Source organism: Protopterus annectens, chromosome 2.part1 (assembly GCF_019279795.1).
Source record: "Protopterus annectens isolate FY-2018-M chromosome 2.part1, PAN1.0, whole genome shotgun sequence".
Taxonomy (NCBI): Eukaryota; Metazoa; Chordata; order Ceratodontiformes; family Protopteridae; genus Protopterus; species Protopterus annectens.
In genome coordinates this window covers 746,266,385-746,289,645 of record NC_056729.1, presented here as the reverse complement: position 1 = coordinate 746,289,645, position 23,261 = coordinate 746,266,385, and the positions used below count along the sequence as shown (strand labels likewise).

The window sequence follows — 23,261 nt, the reverse complement described above, 5'->3', positions numbered from 1 at the left end:
TATATTGAGAACAACTGACAGGAAATTCAGATCATAAACTGAATGTAGCTATTTCTAAAAGCCCCAGTCAGACATCACTACAGCAAAGAAACAGCCGAAGTGAAAAAGCCAGAGAGAGAGTTTAGGTAAAGAAGAACTACAATAATTTAAGGGTATAAAACCAGAATGTCTGCCTCATTCCTAAATGACCTACTTTCATCTTCTGCAGCATCAGCAGCACCACTGAAGAACTCATTGTTTCAGTCAAAAACTGCGAGATGACACTTTACAGCACACAGCTAGGACTGAAATGAAAGACAGGGGCATAGCACACCTCATCTTCAAATCCCATCCACAATCTTACAGGTCAAACACTTGTTAAGTTTGTTTTATGACCTTTTTATACTTCAAGTCCAAATTACAAAAATCTACTTGTTCACCAATTTCATCAAGTGTCTTTCCTTCAAAATCTGATTGCATTAAAATGTGACACAGTTACTTAATCTTGCACAAATATTTATATTTACTATATTACTTTATCTTGCACATATATTTATATTTGCTACATTCAAGGCTCATATCTGTTTTTTTCTTTTCAACTGCTGTCTCTTTCCATCCACTGCAAAACACTTCTGATGGCTTGCTTTAATGCACTGCACAGTCGTAACAATACACACTTTCTTCTGTGCTTTGCATATTAAATCTTTTCAGTCAAAAAGAAAAGACATGTCAGTCAGCAAAGAATGCAAAAAGGCTGGAAGCATTAGAATAAGTGGAGTGGGGGAGGGGTCTGGCACTTTCACTATCCAGTTACAGCTTCTGCAGTAAGCTGGACAGCTGCCTTCCTGACAGACTGAGATAATTCATACTGAATTACTTCAGACAAATACATACAATGGATGTGATGTGAAATGTTTCACTTTCACTTCTGAGAGATATTTAACACAGTCCCTCAAAATACCTTCTATAAATAGAAAGCCTCAGCTGCAGGTGCGACTTTTGATGGCCAACAGCCTGGAAATGGATTTAGTCAGTGAGCAAATATTAAAGCAAAACAACAATCATCATCTGGGTTAGTAACCGATTCAGTCAAGTGCATTCAGCAGTCAGTGAATGCATCACAGGCAGCCTTGTGTTGCTCCGCCAAGATGCCAAACTAAATAGCACATCAGATTCAGGCAAATACAAGGTGACTTCAGAAAACTGAAGAGATGCACATACCGTGAAACTGTGTAGCAACTCTGAAATCACAGCGCCTTAGTGGAAAGGCCAAATAAACCTCACAGGAACCCATTCAAAAAAAAAAAAAAAAAAAACGCAGGTATTCAATTCAGCAAGTTTGATCTCAGTAAAATGTGCAGCACCTGACAGATGACTGAAGGGGAATAGACACAAAGCGAATATGTCAATATGCAGATCTCTCAACCACTTACCCCAAGATTTCTGGGCAAACCCAAAATTAATGTGGGGACAAAAGGCCAAAACAGGGACAGATTTTAAATACTAATCTTATAAACTTAATAAAAGTTTTTGCATTAGTATGCAATTTCTTAAGAATATGAAGTGTGAAATACAAATGTTTGTCATTATTTAGCGATTTCCAGCCTCAGTGATTTGCCAGAAAATCATAAATTTTATGAGAAAGAGACCAGAAATATGAGGTGAAAATCTGGACAGTTGAGAACAGGTATATGAAGGGAATACACAAAAGTGAATATGTCAGTATGAAGGGAATACACACAAATGAATGTCAGTATGACACCAGTTTATATTATACTGTATAGCAAAAGAAGCAAAACTGATGGGGATGATCTGCAATAACTCTTCCCCTTCATTTTGAAGGGCCCCAAAAAGTTGTCAAGACAGTGACCTGAAAGGGGTCATAAAGCCCTACCTTATTTCCACCTGCTGAAAGTGGAATATTCCTGGCTTACTGGGTACCACCAATATATCATCCTGCTTCAATGGCAGAGGAGGGTTGATGCATCTTAAATCCATTGCTCCACAAAGTTCACAAAATCAGATTAAAAAGGACCTTCCCTGTTCAAAAGTCAAAGATAAAACCTTGCCTGATGTATTGTGATTATTTCTAGTAGACATTCCTAAAAGTAGAACTGCGATTATTTACAGACAGGATGATAGAAATGAATCTTAATGTCTGCTGTGACCCTTCTATTTAGAGAATGGAGTCCTTAAAGTATACTCAGTGGAAACGAAGTAAGAAAGAAAATGTAATGTAGACATTTACATTTATAGTACAACTAAATGTGGATCCCAGTTAGTACCATTTATCTTATGTATGGACTAGATGGTTTGCATGCATACATGTGACACCATACGTAACAAAGTACACAATTTCACAGTTTGCAGGTACCTATGAAGTGGAGTATGCTGTGGTCTATACATTTTATCTTTTACATTACCCAACGTGTTTTGGTGGCTACTTAAGGTATTAAAAGTTGGGTTTGATGGGTGTGTGTTACATACTCATTTTGAATGTCACCTTTAAGAAAACCATATCAACAACAGAGGACTAAAACCATGTACACAGTTTAGCAATTACATGCATGGTCACACAAGTTAATGACTTAAGAAAGAAGCTAGAGTACATAAACCATAGTGCAGAAAACCTGGAGTGATAATGTGAACTTTATAAAGTGCACTGCGTAAACAGATAAAAAAATAAAATAAATAAATAAATAAATACATAATGAAATAAAACAGACCTGAGCATAAAGTAGAAAGAACACTAAACTTCCGACTCAACAGTTTAGGTGAAATCGGACTGTGAGTCAACTAACACCTGCATCATCTACTGTCGAGGTGAGGGTTTTATTTTATCACAGAAAAATGTAGATCTACAAAGCTTGATAAAACCATTATACTCTGTGGAGTTATAAATTCAGAAAAGTATTCTGGGAAAGACTCTCTGCTTAGCAAATAAAGGGTGCACATATAGCACAAAAACACACCAAATAAACACACAGCATACAAGTTCTTCCAGGTTTGATATTTCTGTAAAATATACTTTTTCCACTTGTTTGTACGTCACCCTCACTAGCATGTGCATAGTCTGTTCAGTCATTCTATTTATCACACTATCAATAGCCGTATGTGCCCTGCAGCAATTTCGGAATACAGAAGCCCTCATGATGTGAGATTATTGTGCTGCAAAGCAGAAGCAAACTGTGTGGACATTCCAGCAAGCTACAAGTCTGTTACATTAACAGAGACAGTTCAGTCAGCAAATTCATAGGAAACACTGATAAATAATTCAGCAGCAACATTCTTACATTCCAATACAAGGCTAAGCACTTGGCTTCTCATTATAGGGGTGAGTGTATAGAACACTGAATGATGAAAGAGTTAATCCTGCTACATGCCACTGGCAGTGTAATTCTCAGCACAGGAGACACCATTCAAGAGGTGGGTGTTATTGAACGACCAGTCCTCTGTATTAATTCTGTACCTTGAGGTATAGCATGTTTGTTCAAATGAGAGTTAAATATTCCAGAAAAAAAGACTATTATTCTTCAGCACAACTAAGTTTTACAAATGTGAACTGCAAAGATACACACTAAAAACATTCAGAACAAAGCATAAAGAAATGCATGCAAGGCATCATGCCTGCACAGGGAATCTCCATCTTGTCACGCATCTTACAGGTTAGTGTTTGAAAAGGTTCCCCCTGCATGACCTCTGGGGTTTCCCTATAGCTATAAAATGCAAGTGCTTTTTGCTGTCAGTGCATACAAACCAGTACAAAATAATGAAATCCAAGAACCAGTTAGCAGCATGCCCAAGACACAAGAAATAAAAAATTATATCAATCTGCATCACCCAGCCCACTTACAGAAAAGAACAACCTGAGCTAGAGATCCAAAGGGGATGGAACATACAAGCATCAATAAGGCAGCAATAAAACACTGCATGCATTCTTCTCAGCAAAGCTCTCTGGCATTGCCCCAGATATCCCATCTATCGCAGCAACAGCATCCAAACACAAAGTCATTCAACAAGCAGCATGCATAAGTATGTAGAACTCCCTACCCGAGCACAGCCATCATCAGAGAGCAGCGGCATGGTCCTGTTATGAGGAATAAGGCTCCACTCCAAGGAAAGAAGGTCAGGTGCAGTGGGAAAAGAGCTTGACAAAAGGCCTAGGGAGACCGGCATCAGCAAAACAAATTCTGGGTCATTGACAAGCAAATAAAAGGGGTGGAGGAGCATTTGGAATGCAAACCAATCAGTCTTTATTTACTATACCTTTTCCTCACTGAGTCTGTGCTGTAAGACTGCAGCAAACTGGGCAAGGGATGCTGGGATAGGGATGCAGCACTAAGCAGCCAGCAGCTTTGCTGCTTTATCAAAAATGAATAAATCAGCTGAGCATTCTGAATCACCAAGTGCGTAGGCACCAGCAGACTGTTATAGGATGTCTACAGTCAAAGGAAGTTGATGCTGTAAAAGGTATTATTTCTGCTACAAGATACAATAGAAAAGAAAAATAAATGCAAATGACCGACTTTCTTACAAGCAGTGCTTGAAAAAAAATAGAAATACTGCATTTGCAGATTATATGCACTCCTGTTACAAAAAAAAAATGAATAGCTCTGTACACCCAAACAAAGTGATGTAGGAGCACAGAAAGTGAACAAATGAAAGCTGATCTAAAACCTTGTGTAAGAGCAGTGTGTGTGAAATTTACCATTTATGAGCTCCATACACCATACAACATTTTCACTGGTGTCAGAAAGGCAAAGTCAAAGTGCGGCGTACATAGACAGAAGGCCTGATCAGTACAGGCAGCTCTGTATAGAAAAAAAGTGCAGCACAAGGGGTCAGACACACAAAAAAAATGAAGACAAAGCAGGTTCAACAGCTGCTCAAACTTTACAAATAGTAACGTTTAAAGAATGCATGTTACTTTCAAACAATGAAATTAAAATTTCAGAAGCAACTATTTTCATTACTACGCCAAGTATTCTAGAAGTGTCTGCTACAGGCAAAGCAACACAAGACAGGACAAATTTTGGAGACAACAGCTACTTCCCAAATGTGAAATGCAGTCACAGAATTTTCAAATGGTGCTTAATACATAAAAGAAAAAATAAAGAAAAAAAAAGAAATTTGACGGTGTGTGTGTGTGTGCGTGTGTGTGCGTGTGCGCGCACAGATTGTAAAGACTTCACAGATGACTTGCATGATATTTCACAGCTAAGACGCACCTGAATCCATGACCACTGACTTATTTATTTATTTATCCTTGGTTGACCATGTTAATCCCACAAGGGTAGTAGCCTGTTTTCAGGAGAGACTCGAGGTGGTACTTATACTATTAGGAGAAATTTGGTCGGGGCATAAGGTTGCTTCCTTTACTCATTCTCAATAGGTGCTATGGGATCTTTTACATTCACCTTAGCTACCACTAACTCAAGCAGATGGAGACTCAGCTTAACATGTCATCTGAAGGATGATACACTCAGGGAGTGCACCCCCCCCTTATGCTGCACTGTAGTGTCAATAAGTGATATACTGGGTGTAGGAATAGAACCCACAGCCATTTCCACCAAAGGTGAGTGTGCTACCTACCTGTCATACCACTGACACTACAATTATTACTTCTAGTTATTATTTATTTACCATTGCTCTTGTTTACCGGGAAAGCCTGACTGGCCACATAACCCATTTTTCAGAGGCGGCCCAGGGAGAAAGGTTCCAACGTACAAATGACAGTAATAGATAAAGTGATACTAGCATTTGAAAGGCAATAATATACAATATTCCTTACAACTTTTTCCAAAAGAGGGAGAACTACATATCAAATCTGATAAAAGAGAGAGACATCCATCCATAACAGAAGAGAAAATGTATTACAAGCATTATAATAATGAGAGAGGTAAGTTTGAGAAATTTAAGACACGGCAGTTGACGATGGAGTATAAAAATGGGGAGGAGCGAGTTACAGTACAGGTAGGAGGAGGTATAGTGGGATTTGAGAAGGGATAAGGCTGAAGAGGAGTGATGAGCTAATCTGGTGCAGCACATTTGTAGAGCCAAGAGCTGAGTGAGACATGAGCTGCAATCTGAATAACTTTAGCAAACAGTCCTGTCGCAGTGTTAAGGAGATGGAGTTCCAGGTTTTTGACTCTTGATGGGAGTAGACGAAACAGCATTTATCTTTGTCATAAGAGCACACACTTCTGTTGTAGGTTGTACAAGGTTAGTTATAGATGGACAGTCATTTGGTTTATTAGACTGTGGATAATAGATAGTTGGGAGCATTGAGCTGATGAAGAAGACTGTGCAAATGTGATCATGTAGCACTGCTTGAGCTTGTTTAGTTCAGTTAGATGGACGTTTGTCAGTATCAGTGCTGAGGAGAGGACAGTAGGCAGTATGAGGAGGTGGTGATATAACATCCTGCAGTGCTCGAGCTTTGCCCTATAGACAGTGCTCATTTTTTGCTGTTTTTTTTTCACTGTATGTTGAATGTGGACATCAAAGTTTAGGTCTGTGTATGTAAACTCCTAGTAGTTTATTTTATGTGACAAATTCTATTTTAGTTCTATTTTAGTATTGCTGGAAGAGGTAGTAGTGAAGGACATTTTCGTTACTGCGAGGTGTTTGGGAGTGAAGAAAATGTATTTAGTTTTATTAGGGTTTAGAAGTATCTAGGACGTAGTCAACCATTTTTCTATAGGAGGATTCCTGGGCCAATTTTAGTAGGGAATCAAGGTTGTTTGCTGAGCAGATTATAGTACAGCATGCAGGTGATTCTATCAAGGTAGTATTCTTCCTGGCTAGATCAAGAGCATTAACAAAGATGCTGACACAGGATAGGTCCCTGTATTGATCCTTGTGGAACCAAACTGCAACAGGGAGAAAGGATTAGCTGACAGTGAGACATTTTACTGCCAGCAGTCTGTCAGACAGGTAACTAGAAAAGGGTGAGAGACCGTGCTGAAAGCTTTGGCTAGATCAAGAAAAACAGCAGATACAAGTTTACCATAATTTCTCTGTTAACAGTATTAATGAAGTTAAGGAGGGCAGTGGAGGTACTATGGTGGAGGTGAAAACCCATGACTTGTGACATATATGAAGAATGTATAAAGAATGATTGCATGCAATTAAAAGTCTAACGTCTGTTAACCTTTACCATGACAGTTCTGTGCTTCAGCAACTTTCACCTCTGGACAGTAACCACCCTTACGGTGAAATAATTAAATCTGCTGATCTGGCCTAATGGAGGGAAGGAAAAGCAGTCAGTTAAATAAGCAATAATGAAATCATTGTAGGAATTTGATCTACTTCATTGGGATACTTCCTTACTGAGTCACTTTATGCAACTGCAGATAAAATCAAAAGCTACCTCCAAAACAGACTGCATTAATGGAGTGGGCATATGGTAGTTGGCTAAAATTACTATCCTACAAAAATACTGCACAGAAGCAAAAACTTCTAGATTAGATTACAAAAATAAACTAAATTGGGAAGAAAAGCTCGATTCCTTCTAACCTACATTGAAGAGCTCAAAGCTGCTTGTCAAAAATGTCCTGAATGGAGTGTGCCAAGGTATAAGCAAACTTTTCTAGATGACCACCAAATATCAAGGTATATTTAGCCTTCCTAAATAACCAACAACAGTAATGTATTACTAAAGCAAACAAAAGATCAAGAACTTCATAAGATCTGTTCTTTCACTGGGAGGGTGACTATCCTCATTTGCAACCCCCCCCCAGAAAAGCCAACACAAAGCAGTGTATTACAAATCTGCAAGCCAAAAATCTAGCAAAACCCATTCGGTGTTATCTGGTTAGGTCACAGCCAAGGCTGATTATGGAGATCAAAAAATGACAGTGTATTTGGAGTTTTCAGCAAGGCCTCACCAGGGGCTGAAGGGACTACTAAATTGTGCAAAACTGGATCTAAACTAGAGATACAGATAAAAGCAATCACTCAAAGTTGGCAAGACTACAACAGTCACGGAGATGCTGATGAGATCACGTACTCGCCTGAGGTCAGTGCTGGAACCATTCCTGTTCATCATCTATGCTAAAAATAGCATAAAGTCACTTGCATATCCAGCATTCTGAAGTGGTGGTTACTGAAAGAGTTATCAGACTACAAACTATGTACATCAGCTTTCAAGGTAAAAAAAATACATTGTAACTGATGCTCGACACAAAAAATAGTGTTGGTAGGAAAATTAGCGTGATCCATATGTTATAAGGAGTGTAACGCCCAGGCACTGGCCCAGTAATTAAGGAGCCTCAATCCTCACAATTAGCACCAGTGAGGGGCATCACATATTAATTGTTTGGCCATGGTGGGATATCCACATCAAATATTAATTGTTTGATAGTGGTGAGTTAGTCACATCACATACTAATTGGCTTGTAGTGGTGTGGATAGTGAATTCCTGTAGCTTGTGTACAGTGACCACTGACCGTGTTTTTATACTCTAAATCAGCCACGCAGTGAATATTCAGAGTTCAGATCACAATTGTTTTATTTCTTTTGTTAGCTTAGTCAGGGAGAGCAGGCAAGCATGTCAGCAGAGGAGTATGGCAAGCTGACAAGGAGCCAGTTAGCTGAAATGTGCCAGGTTAAAGGACTGGTGCATGGAAACCTGACTAACACAGACATGATTGCAGCTTTGGTCACAGCTGCATCAGAGAGTAGCAACCAGTAGGACGATCAGACTGGTCGTGGAGATGTACAACACTCAGAGAATGGACAGCCCAAGCTTTCTGCAGAGGAATTAAAAATCCATCTGGAGCTAAAGAGACTTGAGTTGGAGGCCAGGAGTTTGGAAACAGAAGCAGCAGAGAGATTGAGATGTCTACAGGCATAAGAGAATGAGAAACTGCTATGCCTGGAAGCTGAGGAGAAGGAGAGGCAGAGGCAGCATAAAAAGAAGATGCTGACTCTTCACCAGAGTCATGGAGGTAATGGGGAAGGGAGTAACCAGACCTCAGAAGCACAAAAGGTCAGTACATTTCTTCTGCAGTTTACAGAGGGGGATAATTGTGATAGTTTCATTCATATGTTTGAAAGGGTATGTAAACAATATGATGTTGACCAAAGGCTCTGGTTGCGGTTCCTGACCCCTTTACTCCATGGTAAAGCTGTAACTGTGTTGTCCAAGATATCCGACTGTAAATTTTTTGATTAAATTGCTGTTAAGAATTGTTTGCCAAAATTTTTTAAGCTAACACCTGAAGCTTATAGCAAAAAGTTTTGTGAGCATAGACAAAAGGCAAATGAAAGTGTGTATGAATATGTTGCTGAACTAAGCAGTTATTTTCATAGGTGGGTGAGTGGATGTCAGGTCACCACTTTTGAAGGGCTGGCAGACCGTTTGGCGATGGAACAAGCCATTAGCACTTTGCCTGAGTACATGAGGATCTGGTTAGCTGATAGACAATGTGCTACTTCAGGCGAGTTGGGGAAGAAGGGAGACCTACACCTGGCAAGCAGGGCATCCCTGCACAGGAAAGGGACACCCAGTGCTGCTCATGGGACTAAGGGAACCCATGGTGGACATCCCAGACAGCAGCTGAACTCCAGGAAGCAACCAGTGAACCAGTTAAATGAAAAAAACACGAATTTTGACCTAGGTTTCGTCTTTAATCCGACTTCATCAGAACACAAGTTAATACTAGTAAAAGAAACACCTTATATACACATTTAAAAATGACATCATCTCCAATCAACTAAATGAAGTCTTAATACACTCAATTAACACAGTGAAATCAATTAAAAGGCCAGCTTACACCAAAAAGGAAAAACCATACCCTGTTTCAACCATCATTAAAAACTGTCTTGAAAATAAAATATTTATACTTAAATTCACCTTGTCAGACTAATTTAATACATTCCAAACCTAAAATATACTTGAATATACCAACTTGTACAAAAACTAAGCATTTAAATAATATAATGTAATGTAAATAAATGCTAAGTCACCCCAATATATTTTTTAATTTTAAAATAGGCATAATAGAAATGCAGTCATTAATACCTGGAAATTCCAGTGCATTAAATAACAACTGCCATTTCGTCTCAGCTATATCTAAATGTACATCCAATTTCCTTCCAAATTTGTCCACAATAATTTGCTGTAGCACACAAAACTTAAATTGATGTCCACTATTGATGTCAATATGCCTGTACAGGGCATTGGTCTTTTTCTTTAGCCTAATATCCGACTGATGTTCAATAATACGATCTCTTAATGCCCTGCAGGTCTTTCCTATGTAGAAGGCTGGACATTGTGTGCACGTAGCCACATACACGACATTTGTAGTGTAGCAATCAAAATGGGCTCCAATCCTAACAGTGATTCCAGCTAACCTAAATACAGCACCCGTAACATTGATCAAGTGACACACACTACATCTACCGCACTTGAAATTACCGTTATTCCTACAATTTACAGTTTGTGTGGTGTCACTCTTTTCCAATAATTGCTTAAAGGAAATACCTTTCCTGTAAACACATTTTGGTGGTCCCCCTAATTTCCCACTAACTGTATGATCTATTTTTAAGACTTTCCAATTGTTGACGATAATGTCAACAACATAAGGGGCATCAAAGGAAAAGGTGGTAATAAAGTATAATGCCTGGTCACCACCACTCTGTGCATCAACATCATCGTTCCTGAGACTGATTTCACGCATGGGTACAATATTACCCTCAACATGCTCATGCCTAGTACCCTGTTTTCCATACAATAAGGCCCAATAAACACCATTAGCCCTTTTAAGTTTAACTTCATCAGCTATGCAATCACACAGAGCCAATGGATACCCACGCCTAATAAACATTGACTTGATAAATTCAAGCTCTTTATTGAAATCTTCCTCCAAACTTGTCATTCTCGCTGCCCTGACCATCTGCCCTTTAACTATTGCCTTTTTCTGATGGTCAGGGTGACAGCTTGTGTAACTCAAATATGAGTTAGAGAATGTGGTTTTTCTATGGATAGTGGATACCAAAGTTGAATCAACTGAATTTAAGGCCAAGTGCATGTCCAAATAGTCAATTTCAGCCTTGCTCATATTATAGGTGAATTTAAGGAAATCAACAGAATTGTTGAGGAATTCAATGAATTCTCTAAACTTATCATTCCCACCTTCCCAAATGATGAACAAATCATCCAGGAAACGGGTATAAAAACTAATATGGGGCATAAATCTACTAGTGAAAAGAAATTCCTGCTCCCAATATGCCATTACATAATTGGCATATACTGGGGCACACGCCGCCCCCATCGCTACGCCAGTTGTCTGCTTGAAATAAGCACCGTCAAAACAAATAAAATTATTTGTCAACACAATTTCCATTAAACCCACCAACAAATTGATTCTGTCCTGATCAAATAACCCAGTTTTCAATAATTGCACCTCCAACCATTCTAATCCTCTTATTGTAGGGATAACTGAAAACAAGTTTACAACATCTACTGTTGCCATAATAGTGTCGTTGGTAAGTTTAACGCTATTTAACCTCTCCAAGAAAGACCACGAATCCTTTGAAATGTAATTAAATACTTTTAAACCCTTTTTTAGCTCAAAATCCAGAAATTTACTTATGAAACAGGTTTTACTACGTTTTCCATCAACAATTGGCCTAAATGCCAAGTTATTCAAACCCTTATGGATCTTAGGTACTCCAAATATCCCACTCACCACTGGATAGTCATTAGCCAAATACCTAAATTCATCCTCATTAATATGCCCCTGCCAAAGTAGGTCCTCAATGTACAAATTAACCTTCCTATAGGCAATGTTTACCTCATTGAGACTAACTTGCTCGTATGTGTCCGTAGCCAATAATAACTTGATACTATTTACATAATCCACCCTGTCAATCAGCACTAAACCATTCCCTTTATCCAGCTTCATAATTCTTATGGAAGTATCATTTATCAAAAAATCCAATAATTTATGTTCCTCAGTAGTCAAATTATCATTAATGTGAAAAACTTTTCTATAACGTGAATTCGCTGCCACTCTGAAATGCTCCCTGATGTCCAGTTCACATATTCTTTCATATGCACTGGTGACGATGTTAACCGGGGGCATATACTTACTTGGTTTTTTCAGGGACAAACCCTCTGAATTTCTATCAACCCCATCAAATAACAATCTCAGGTTCATTTTCCTTACTAACATTTTTAAATCAACCAGAGTGTTAGTTAAACCCCCCCGAGCTAGTGGGACAAAAGTTAAACCTTTTGCCAATAAATCAGCATGCTGTTTTCCAATAGCCTTAGTAGAATAATTATATATTTTGAAGTCATCGTGACTATTAACTATAATGACAGGACTACTAGGTCCATGTTGTGCAATTGATGTGAAATTGATGGCAATGAAGTAAGTACATATTGTAAAGTCAATGAGCGGCTTTTTGGAGGTGACATGCAGCCATTAAACAGCGTTGACATTAGTTTTGTTGAGCATTTAGTAGCGGCAGCCGAGAATAGTCCTTTGTCGGCTTGTGAGCCTGGTGGGGTGTTCGCGCCCACATATGCTGTCAATTCAAACGGTAACTGTGCTAGGGGGATTGCTACCTCTGATTCAACACGTTCGGATGAAATATGTGAATACTTAGTTTATCATGAAACTGAGTCAATGTTTGGACATTTAAATCAAGATCAAAACCATTCTTGTGTTAATGTAAAAGGTTTTAATGATGATAAAAAAGTTTGTAACTATAATTCTTGCACACAATGTTCGCAAAACGTTACTGTTAGCAGCAACAATGCAGGGACAAATGGGGATGACTTTGTTGACTTGTTTAATTTTAATTTCAATTTATATGCTGATGGTACGGATGCAGGTATGATGGGGCGAGCATATTTGGATTGTAGGCCATCAAATGTTAATTGTAATTACAGAGTTGGAAGTGGGTCAACTTTGGGGAATACCGCTAGTGCATTCATGTATGAAATGGAAAGCTTTGTGGATTCGAACTTGATTACAGTGAATGTTGGTCAGGGCGATATTAAAGAATGTTGTGGTAAAATTCAGCAACCTTTGGGCACCAGAGGAATTCACTCTGATATAGTTGATAGTAGTCTTTTGGACAGCAACATCTCTGGGCATGACACCGAGGTTGATTGTGCTTCTTTGAACAACATTAGTTTGCACACCTTCCCAACATTTTTTGGGGAAGTTAGTGCGCATGTAAACATTATTAGTGAAGGAGAAAATGGGCAAGAAATTGACATAGTGTCACAAAATAGCTTGGCTAATTATAGTTCAGATTGTGGAATTGAAGATTTGATAGAAGTTTTGGGCGAAAATTTCACATCAATTGCACAACATGGACCTAGTAGTCCTGTCATTATAGTTAATAGTCACAATGACTTCAAAATATATAATTATTCTACTAAGGCTATTGGAAAACAGCATGCTGATTTATTGGCAAAAGGTTTAACTTTTGTCCCACTAGCTCGGGGGGGTTTAATTAACACTCTGGTTGATTTAAAAATGTTAGTAAGGAAAATGAACCTGAGATTGTTATTTGATGGGGTTGATAGAAATTCAGAGGGTTTGTCCCTGAAAAAAACAAGTAAGTATATGCCCCCGGTTAACATCGTCACCAGTGCATATGAAAGAATATGTGAACTGGACATCAGGGAGCATTTCAGAATGGCAGCGAATTCACGTTATAGAAAAGTTTTTCACATTAATGATAATTTGACTACTGAGGAACATAAATTATTGGATTTTTTGATAAATGATACTTCCATAAGAATTATGAAGCCCGATAAAGGGAATGGTTTAGTGCTGATTGACAGGGTGGATTATGTAAATAGTATCAAGTCATTATTGGCTACGGACACATACGAGCAAGTTAGTCTCAATGAGGTAAACATTGCCTATAGGAAGGTTAATTTGTACATTGAGGACCTACTTTGGCAGGGGCATATTAATGAGGATGAATTTAGGTATTTGGCTAATGACTATCCAGTGGTGAGTGGGATATTTGGAGTACCTAAGATCCATAAGGGTTTGAATAACTTGGCATTTAGGCCAATTGTTGATGGAAAACGTAGTAAAACCTGTTTCATAAGTAAATTTCTGGATTTTGAGCTACAGAAGGGTTTAAAAGTATTTAATTACATTTCAAAGGATTCGTGGTCTTTCTTGGAGAGGTTAAATAGTGTTAAACTTACCAACGACACTATTATGGCAACAGTAGATGTTGTAAACTTGTTTTCAGTTATCCCTACAATAAGAGGATTAGAATGGTTGGAGGTGCAATTATTGAAAACTGGGTTATTTGATCAGGACAGAATCAATTTGTTGGTGGGTTTAATGGAAATTGTGTTGACAAATAATTTTATTTGTTTTGACGGTGCTTATTTCAAGCAGACAACTGGCGTAGCGATGGGGGCGGCGTGTGCCCCAGTATATGCCAATTATGTAATGGCATATTGGGAGCAGGAATTTCTTTTCACTAGTAGATTTATGCCCCATATTAGTTTTTATACCCGTTTCCTGGATGATTTGTTCATCATTTGGGAAGGTGGGAATGATAAGTTTAGAGAATTCATTGAATTCGTCAACAATTCTGTTGATTTCCTTAAATTCACCTATAATATGAGCAAGGCTGAAATTGACTATTTGGACGTGCACTTGGCCTTAAATTCGGTTGATTCAACTTTGGTATCCACTATCCATAGAAAAACCACATTCTCTAACTCATATTTGAGTTACACAAGCTGTCACCCTGACCATCAGAAAAAGGCAATAGTTAAAGGGCAGATGGTCAGGGCAGCGAGAATGACAAGTTTGGAGGAAGATTTCAATAAAGAGCTTGAATTTATCAAGTCGATGTTTATTAGGCGTGGGTATCCATTGGCTCTGTGTGATTGCATAGCTGATGAAGTTAAACTTAAAAGGGCTAATGGTGTTTATTGGACCTTATTGTATGGAAAACAGGGTACTAGGCATGAGCATGTTGAGGGTAATATTGTACCCATGCGTGAAATCAGTCTCAGGAACGATGATGTTGATGCACGGAGTGGTGGTGACCAGGCATTATACTTTATTACCACCTTTTCCTTTGATGCCCCTTATGTTGTTGACATTATCGTCAACAATTGGAAAGTCTTAAAAATAGATCATACAGTTAGTGGGAAATTAGGGGGACCACCAAAATGTGTTTACAGGAAAGGTATTTCCTTTAAGCAATTATTGGAAAAGAGTGACACCACACAAATCGTAAATTGTAGGAATAACGGTAATTTCAAGTGCGGTAGATGTAGTGTGTGTCACTTGATCAATGTTACGGGTGCTGTATTTAGGTTAGCTGGAATCACTGTTAGGATTGGAGCCCATTTTGATTGCTACACTACAAATGTCGTGTATGTGGCTACGTGCACACAATGTCCAGCCTTCTACATAGGAAAGACCTGCAGGGCATTAAGAGATCGTATTATTGAACATCAGTCGGATATTAGGCTAAAGAAAAAGACCAATGCCCTGTACAGGCATATTGACATCAATAGTGGGCATCAATTTAAGTTTTGTGTGCTACAGCAAATTATTGTGGACAAATTTGGAAGGAAATTGGATGTACATTTAGATATAGCTGAGACGAAATGGCAGTTGTTATTTAATGCACTGGAATTTCCAGGTATTAATGACTGCATTTCTATTATGCCTATTTTAAAATTAAAAAATATATTGGGGTGACTTAGCATTTATTTACATTACATTATATTATTTAAATGCTTAGTTTTTGTACAAGTTGGTATATTCAAGAATATTTTAGGTTTGGAATGTATTAAATTAGTCTGACAAGGTTAATTTAAGTATAAATATTTTATTTTCAAGACAGTTTTTAATGATGGTTGAAACAGGGTTTGGTTTTTCCTTTTTGTTGTAAGCTGGCCTTTTAATTGATTTCACTGTGTTAATTGAGTGTATTAAGACATCATTTAGTTGATTGGAGATGATGTCATTTTTAAATGTGTATATAAGGTGTTTCTTTTACTAGTATTAACTTGTGTTCTGATGAAGTCGGATTAAAGACGAAACCTAGGTCAAAATTCGTGGTTTTTTCATTTAACTGGTTCACTGGTTGCTTCCTGGAGTTCAGCTCCTGGTTCATTTTTTATTTCTGGTTTGGTTCGGTGTGCTGATAGTATGGACATCCCAGACAGCCCCAACAGAATCTGCCAGTAGCAGGAGAAGCCACTTGTCCATGGACACATACAGGACCTACGGTTAAATGTTTTGAATGCAACCAGTGGGGCCATGTGGCATATAGATGTCCACGGAGGCAAGGTGGGAGAGCCAGTAAGTAGGAAAGACAAAATGCCAATAGTAGGTTGTCTTGAGACAACAAAGGTACCAAACAACCATCCTGTAGATGTCCTGATAGGGAAGGATTTTGATTAGCAATATCGTGTGTTAATGCAGTTACATGCAGTCAGACTTGGAGACAAGCATGTGGGTCTAGTAGCCTGGGGGAGACCCAGACACACCACACACTTGCAGCCATGACTGGTGAGATGGTTACTTCAGGGAGGGAGCTATGCTGTAGCAGTGAGACTGAAGGTGAGCCACAGCTGCTTGTGGGTACTGATATTCCCTTAGACAGAGTGACTGCAAGGGCAGAGGTGAGTAGTAGTACCCAGGCTGACAGTGAAGCACCTCTGTCAGAGGATGCCAGACATCCTGTGGAAGGGGAGCTAGGAAGGGTTAGAAAGAGAGAGTTGGAGACAGGCTCAGCTCTAAGACCCTACATTACAAGGCCTGAGAGATGTAGCTGGTGAGGTGCCTGATTCTCAAGAGAAGGGGGATTCTGTGTACTGGGTCAAAATGTTACTGTATAGAGGGTGAACCCCTGAGGGAGGGCTAGAAGGTGAGAGAGTACAACCTACCATCTGGCACTTCTAGCTATAGCCCATGATATTCCCTTTGCTGGTCAAATGGGCATAAATCTATACAACAGAAGGAAGAAACTGTTGCAGAAAAGAGGAAAATCCCAGGATGCAAAAAAAACTCCCTCACCAGCCTCAGTAAGAAGCTGTGATCCCTCATACAATCCTCAAAAGCTAGTTACAAAAATAAAATTGCCAAAGATTTCAAAGACAGCCACAAAGCGTTCTATAGTTATGTCAAGAATCTAAATGGCAATGCTCAAATCTGCTCTGAGCTACAACAGAATGGCATTAAATATACTGATCCCAAGGATATTGCCAATATCCTGGCAGATCGCTTTAGTGCCAACTTCACCCCCCTCTCACCCCCTAAATGGCCCATCTCATTACCAAAAGATTGCCAAATTCCGGTAATCACAGCCACACAGTTAGAAACCGCCCCCTCCAAAGCTAAGAATACAGCATCCATGGGACCAGATGACATCCCGGGCCGTGTACTACATCAACTACAAAATGAACTGGCACCTCACCTAAATGTCATGTTTGATCATAGCGTCACCTCAGGCTTCGTGCCCACTGAGTGGCGCACAGCTACAGTTATCCCACTCCACAAGGAGGATCCACCTTGGATCCCAGGAACTACCGTCCCAACAGTCTGATGAGCCTGATCTGCAAGGGCATGGAACGCATTATCATGGAACTTATAAACAAAGACATTGGCATCCTTCAAACACTGGACCCCACCCAGTTTGGGTTCGTGAAGGGCTGATCTTGTCTCCTGAACCTGATTGACTTCTTTGAATCAGTATCCAGAGCTGTGGACGAGGGTAAGGTGGTCCACACAGCTATCTGGACCTTGACAAGGCCTTCAACACCATCCCCCACTCTGGAATCATAGATATACTTACTAAGCTGGGCATAAATCCCTATGTCACTCGATGGGTTGCCAACTGGCTTACTGATAGAACCCAGACTGTAAAAGTAGCCGACTCCAAATCCAGCTCCAGACAAGTGACAAGTGGAGTACCTCAGTGTTCAGTCCTGGGACCACTCTTGTTTGGCATCTACTTCTCTGAAGTACAGGCCAACACTAAGGGACTCTGGCTAACAAAGTTCACAGATGACTGCAAACTGGGAGCCATTATTGAATCCCCAAATTATGTGGATATCCTACAAAAGGGCCTTACAGAAACAGATGCCTGGTACCAGAGCCATGGGCTCAAGCTTAATGACAAGAAATGTATAGTTATCCCCTTTGGAAAAAAACATGTACCCATGAATTACCACATAGGTAGCAGTACACTAAACATCGAAAGTGTGATGAGAGACTTAGGAACACAGGTGGATAGTGGTCTCACCTTCGATAACCATATCGCCACAACAGTCAGGAAATCCTATGTGGCACACCTAATCACGAAGGGCTTTTCATCCAGAAAAAAGGAGGTCATTATCCCACTGTACTCATCCCTCATTAGACCCATTATAGAGTATAATGCCCCATTTGGTATGTACCTCACAAGACATCTGTAACAGCTGGAAAGGCCGCAGAAATACCACACTAAAAGAATCACAGGCCTAAAGCAGATGCCATATGCAGACAGTCTGAAAAAAAACTCCAGCTATACTCTGTGGCATATCGTCTACTCAGAGACGATCTCTGCTTAACATACAAGGCCATGTCAAACCTTGAGCTGTTGGACATGCTCCACTTAAAGAAATCCCAATCCCTCAGAGCCACACGCTCCAGGGATCTAAACCTTGTCATCACAATAAACAAAACATGCTGGATTGATAGGTTCCTGACCCAGACTCCCCATACATGTCAAGCAGAGTGCCTCCTTGGCCCTCTTCAAAAGGAACCTTGATGATTGGATGGGAGATAGGAAATTCACCTCGGGGATCATGTCAGTCGCTCTGCTAAAAAGGCATCCAGGGAAGTAAATATTGTGAGAAGAAATATCCAGGGAATTATTATGGCTAGGATTGTATAAGCCCTAGGGCCGGCAGCCTAATACCAACCCATGAACCTATTTCAGAGGGTATCTATGGATATTGTGGGACCAGAGTTCCCCAACTTCCACAAGGAAAAAGTATATCCTAGTGGTAGTAGATTATGCTACAAGATACCCTGAGGCAGTGGCTTTGTCCTCCACTGAGGCGGAAAAGGTGGCAAATGCTTTATTAGAGGTTTCAGCAGGGTAGGTTTCCCAAAAGAAATACTGACAGAGGTGCCAGTTTCATGTCAGACCTGCTGGCTTGTCTGTAGAAGTACTGTTGGGTGATGCACCTGGAGACCACCCTCTACCATCCCCAGACTACTGGTCTTGCTGAGAGGTTAAACTCTACAATCAAGTCCATGGTATGGGCATTTGCAGACCAGTTTAAGAGGGAGTGGGACAAATATTTGGCCCATCTGTTTGCTTACAGAGAGGTTCCCCAGGACTCCACAGGTTTTTCACCCTTTGAGTTGTATGGGCATAGTGTGAGGGGGCCTCTAGATTTAATTCGTGATGAGTGGGAAGGTGGGTGTGAATCTCACAAAGAGTCTGTTGTGGCATATGTCCTGAACCTCAGGAAAAGGCTCAGGGAACACACGGGCTTGGCCTAGAAGAACCTGGCAGAAGGCCAACAGCAGAAAAAGGTCTGGTATGACAGGAATGCCTGAGCTAGAGAGTATGCTGTAGGGCAGCAGGTAATGGTTCCCATTCCTGTCAGACACAACAAGCTGCAAGCAGCTTGGGAAGGACCCTACAAGGTAGTAAGGAAGGTCAGTGATGTTAACTACATGGTGGAACTGCTAGGCAAGAGGCAGGAGCACAAATTCTACCATGTTAACATGATGAAACCTTACCATGATAGGGAGGCCCTGGTGCTGATTATTTGCAGTGGATTGCAGGAGGAGTCTGAGGGAGATCTGGTGATTGATGATCTCAGTGCGACACAGACTGACACCTCAGTGGAAGGGGTAGCAATGTCCCAGCAGCTATCTCCTACCCAGGTTTGAGAAATCCAAGCAGTGTTACAGGAGTTTGGGGACATGTTCACTGAGAAACCAGGGTGCACCCACCTGGTGCAGCACCAGGTGGATACAGGATCCCAAAGGCCCATTAGACAGGCCCCTTATAGGGTGCCTGAGAGAGTCAAACAGACTCTGAGGGAGGAGATACAGGAAATGTTGGAACTAGGGGTAATTCAAGAGTACAACAGTCCCTGGGGCCTCCCCAGTGGTGCTGGTGCCAAAGAGGGATGGCAGCACCAGGTATTGTGTGGACTACAGGAAATTAAAGTCACACAGACTCTTTAACCCATGTCTAGGTTGGATGAAGCCCTACTTCTAGGTGGGGATAAATATATTACCACCACTGATTTTACCAAGGGTTACTGGCAGGTGTCCTCGACTCCCACTGCTAGAAGAGGTCAGCCTTTGCGACTCCCTTTGGCTTGTACGAATTCACAAAGATGCCCTTTGGGATGAAAAATGCTCCAGCGACTTTCCAGAGGATGGTAGATCATATCCTAGCAGGAGGGTTTGCCCTTGCTTACCTAGATGATACTGCCATCTACAGCCATTCCTGGCAACAGCACCTTCAGCATGTCAGGGAGGTGCTGGGCAGACTACAGAGGGCAGGGTTTACCATTAACCCCAGCAAATGTCAATTGGGTATGCCAGAGGTCTCCTACCTGGGACATAGAATGGGGAGGGTAAGGTCAAGCCAGAACTGGCCAAAGTGGAAGTCATTCTCGGGAGAGCAGGGTTCTACAGGAAGTTTGCCCTCAGTTATAGCACCATAGCTGCTCCCCTCACAGACCTGACAAGAAAAAGCAGGCCAGGTTAAGTTAGTGTGGGCCACAGCATGTGAGCAGGCATTCCAGAAGCTTAAAGAAACCTTGGGAAGACCCCCTGTGTAGGGAAGTCCAGATTACAGCAAAGAATTTGTTGTGGAGGTGGATGCTTTGAACCATGGGGTGGGAGCTGAACTTAGCTAGATTTCTTTGGAGGGAGAAGAGCACCCAGTGGTTTATCTCAGTCATAGGCTTCAACCCAGAGAGGAAAGCTATGCAGCTGTCAAAAAGGACGGTCTAGCCATAGTGTGGGCACTGCAGAAACTACAGTCTTATCTGTATGGAAGGAAATTCACTGCAGTTACAGATCACAATCCCCTAACATGGTTACACCGAGCCAGCCAGCAAAATGCCAAGTTGCTAAGATGGAGCCAAGGGCTGCAAGCATATGATATGTCAGTGCAACACCACAGTGGAATTAGCAACGCCAATGCAGATGGGTTCTAAGACAGGGAATGGGGTAAGGTATACTCAGACATAACCCTCTCAAGCAATGTTTTTCAAGGGTCACTTGAAAAACTAGCTTCAATTCTCCATGGGGGGGGGGGGTTAGATATGTGAAGGCTGCCAGCTTAGCTAGATAGAATTTTGTAAATAATTCTATGTCCTTGTAAATATGAATATGATCCACAGGCTTGTTTGACAAATGTAAAGAAAACTGTGTATGTTCTGAGCTTCAAGAATGTAACCACAGTGCACCACAGTGAAGCATTTTATGACTGCTTGATCTCAAGCTCGGAGACAGGATGTCTGGACCAGCAAATTCTTTCTATTGTCTTAATTTAAGAGATATTTACTAAAGGTTTTAAATTTAAAGTCTCTTATTGTTGTGGTTTGCTGGCAGCTTCAAGATCAAAGAAATGTTAAAATTTTAAAGTTCTGTGAGCCTGGGAAACTAAACCAGAGAAGTGTCAAGAATGATGTAATGTGAAATGACACAGCAGTATTGTGTTATCAATTTAAGACTTTCTCAGAGAGAGAGAGAGAGAGAGAGAATTGAGCATTTTGGAGTTTGTCTAAAGCTGACAGCAGCTCACCAGCACTTGCTTTGCTCTGTAAGTAGGATCTTAGACTTTAGCATTTCTCAGAGGTAGATAGAAATATAGCCAGGTTAGCCCGTTTTCTATATTTATGTCGGACTATCCTACAGTATTGTTTTAATCCTGTGATCTCTGAACTCTTGATTAGCACTGTGTTAAATTGATGAGATTTGTCTTGTGCTTTTATTATTTATTATTAAATATTTTTAAACCTTTAAACTGTGGCTGTTTTGTGTAGAGATAATCTGCGGTGGTGCAGTGGTAGCATTGTTGCCTCACAGCAAGAGGTTCTCCCGTTCAATTCTCGGCTGGAGCACCTTCTGTGTGGTGTCTGCATGTCCTCCCTGCGGCCGAGTAGCGTTCGAAAGACATGCGTAGAATGGGCGTGCCTTCGAAGGTTTGGCATCGAGCTGGCACCTTGGCACCCGTAAAAAATCTACTGCCAATCATTAGCAGACCGGAGTTCCACTGTGGTGACCCCTAATCATGAAAAGCCGAAAGAAAAACAACATAATTTAAGCTCTTAGAGTCCATTGCATGTATCTGGTGGTACTGTCCAAGCCACTCCAATAGTCTTGCTGCTTAGTCACACTTACTATTTGGATAACAGTAGTATTACACATTAAAACTGGTCACCCTTTGGAAGGGCGTTATAGTAGCTGATAAGAGTAGCTTGTGGCCGTGATTACTACCTTATAGCCTGGCAGGAGGGGCATAGCTGGAGAACCTGTGCCAGCCTTCCCCAGGAGTGTCTGTGTGTTTGTATATAAACCAAATCTCAAACTGCGCGTGTGTTAGCTACTTGGGCAGGAACACAAAGCACTGGTTAGGGAGAGAGAGTACTGGAGGTTTTTGGCTTGCCTACTCGGCGGAGATCTGGACCCTATAGGTTCATATGTAGGCACAAGGCTATCGGCTCTGGGGCCTATATACGCCTAGCCAAAAAGGTTCCCTGGATTTCGCCACCCAAGAAAATTATTTTCCTGTGCCCCTGTCAAGCAGTGCCGCAGAATTGATCCGTGGAGTGAATTTTCTATTTCCCATCAATCAATCATAGTCTCACATCAGGCTTTGTGCTTCAATCAGTCTCACATCAGGTTTTGTGCCCACTGAATGGTACACAGCAACAGTTATCCCACTCCACAAAGGGGGGCCCACCACTGATCCTGGGAACTATCGCCCTATTAGCCTGACAAACCTGGTCTGCAAGGCTATGGAACTTAAACAAAGACATTGGTAACCTCTAAACTCCAGACCCCACCCAGTTCGGGTTTGTGAAAGGCAGATCATGCCTCCTGAACCTGATTGACTTCTTTAAGGCAGTCACCAAAGCTAAAGATGAGGGTAAGGTGGTTCACACAGCCTATCTTGACCTCGCCAAAGCTTTCTTTACCATCCCCTATTCTGGCCTTCTAGCTAAACTCACTAAACTAGGTATAAATTCCTATGTCACAAGATGGGTTGCCAATTGGCTCATTGACAGAACCCAC

The 23,261-nt window shown here is 40.8% G+C and overlaps 1 protein-coding gene across 5 annotated transcripts in view; it reads right to left on the bottom strand.

The window, feature by feature from the left end:
* TRIM2 (tripartite motif containing 2) overlaps positions 1 to 23,261 on the bottom strand; it is a 1,116,451-nt gene that overhangs the window by 608,538 nt on the left and 484,652 nt on the right. Inside the window, exon 1 of one of the 5 annotated variants that reach the window (XM_044062464.1) lies at positions 4,030 to 4,276. The exons of the other annotated variants lie outside the window; for them this stretch is intronic. The gene's annotated coding sequence lies outside the window, so the exon portion shown is untranslated. Of the gene's footprint in view, positions 1 to 4,029; positions 4,277 to 23,261 lie in introns of those variants that run through there. 5 annotated transcript variants of the gene reach the window in all.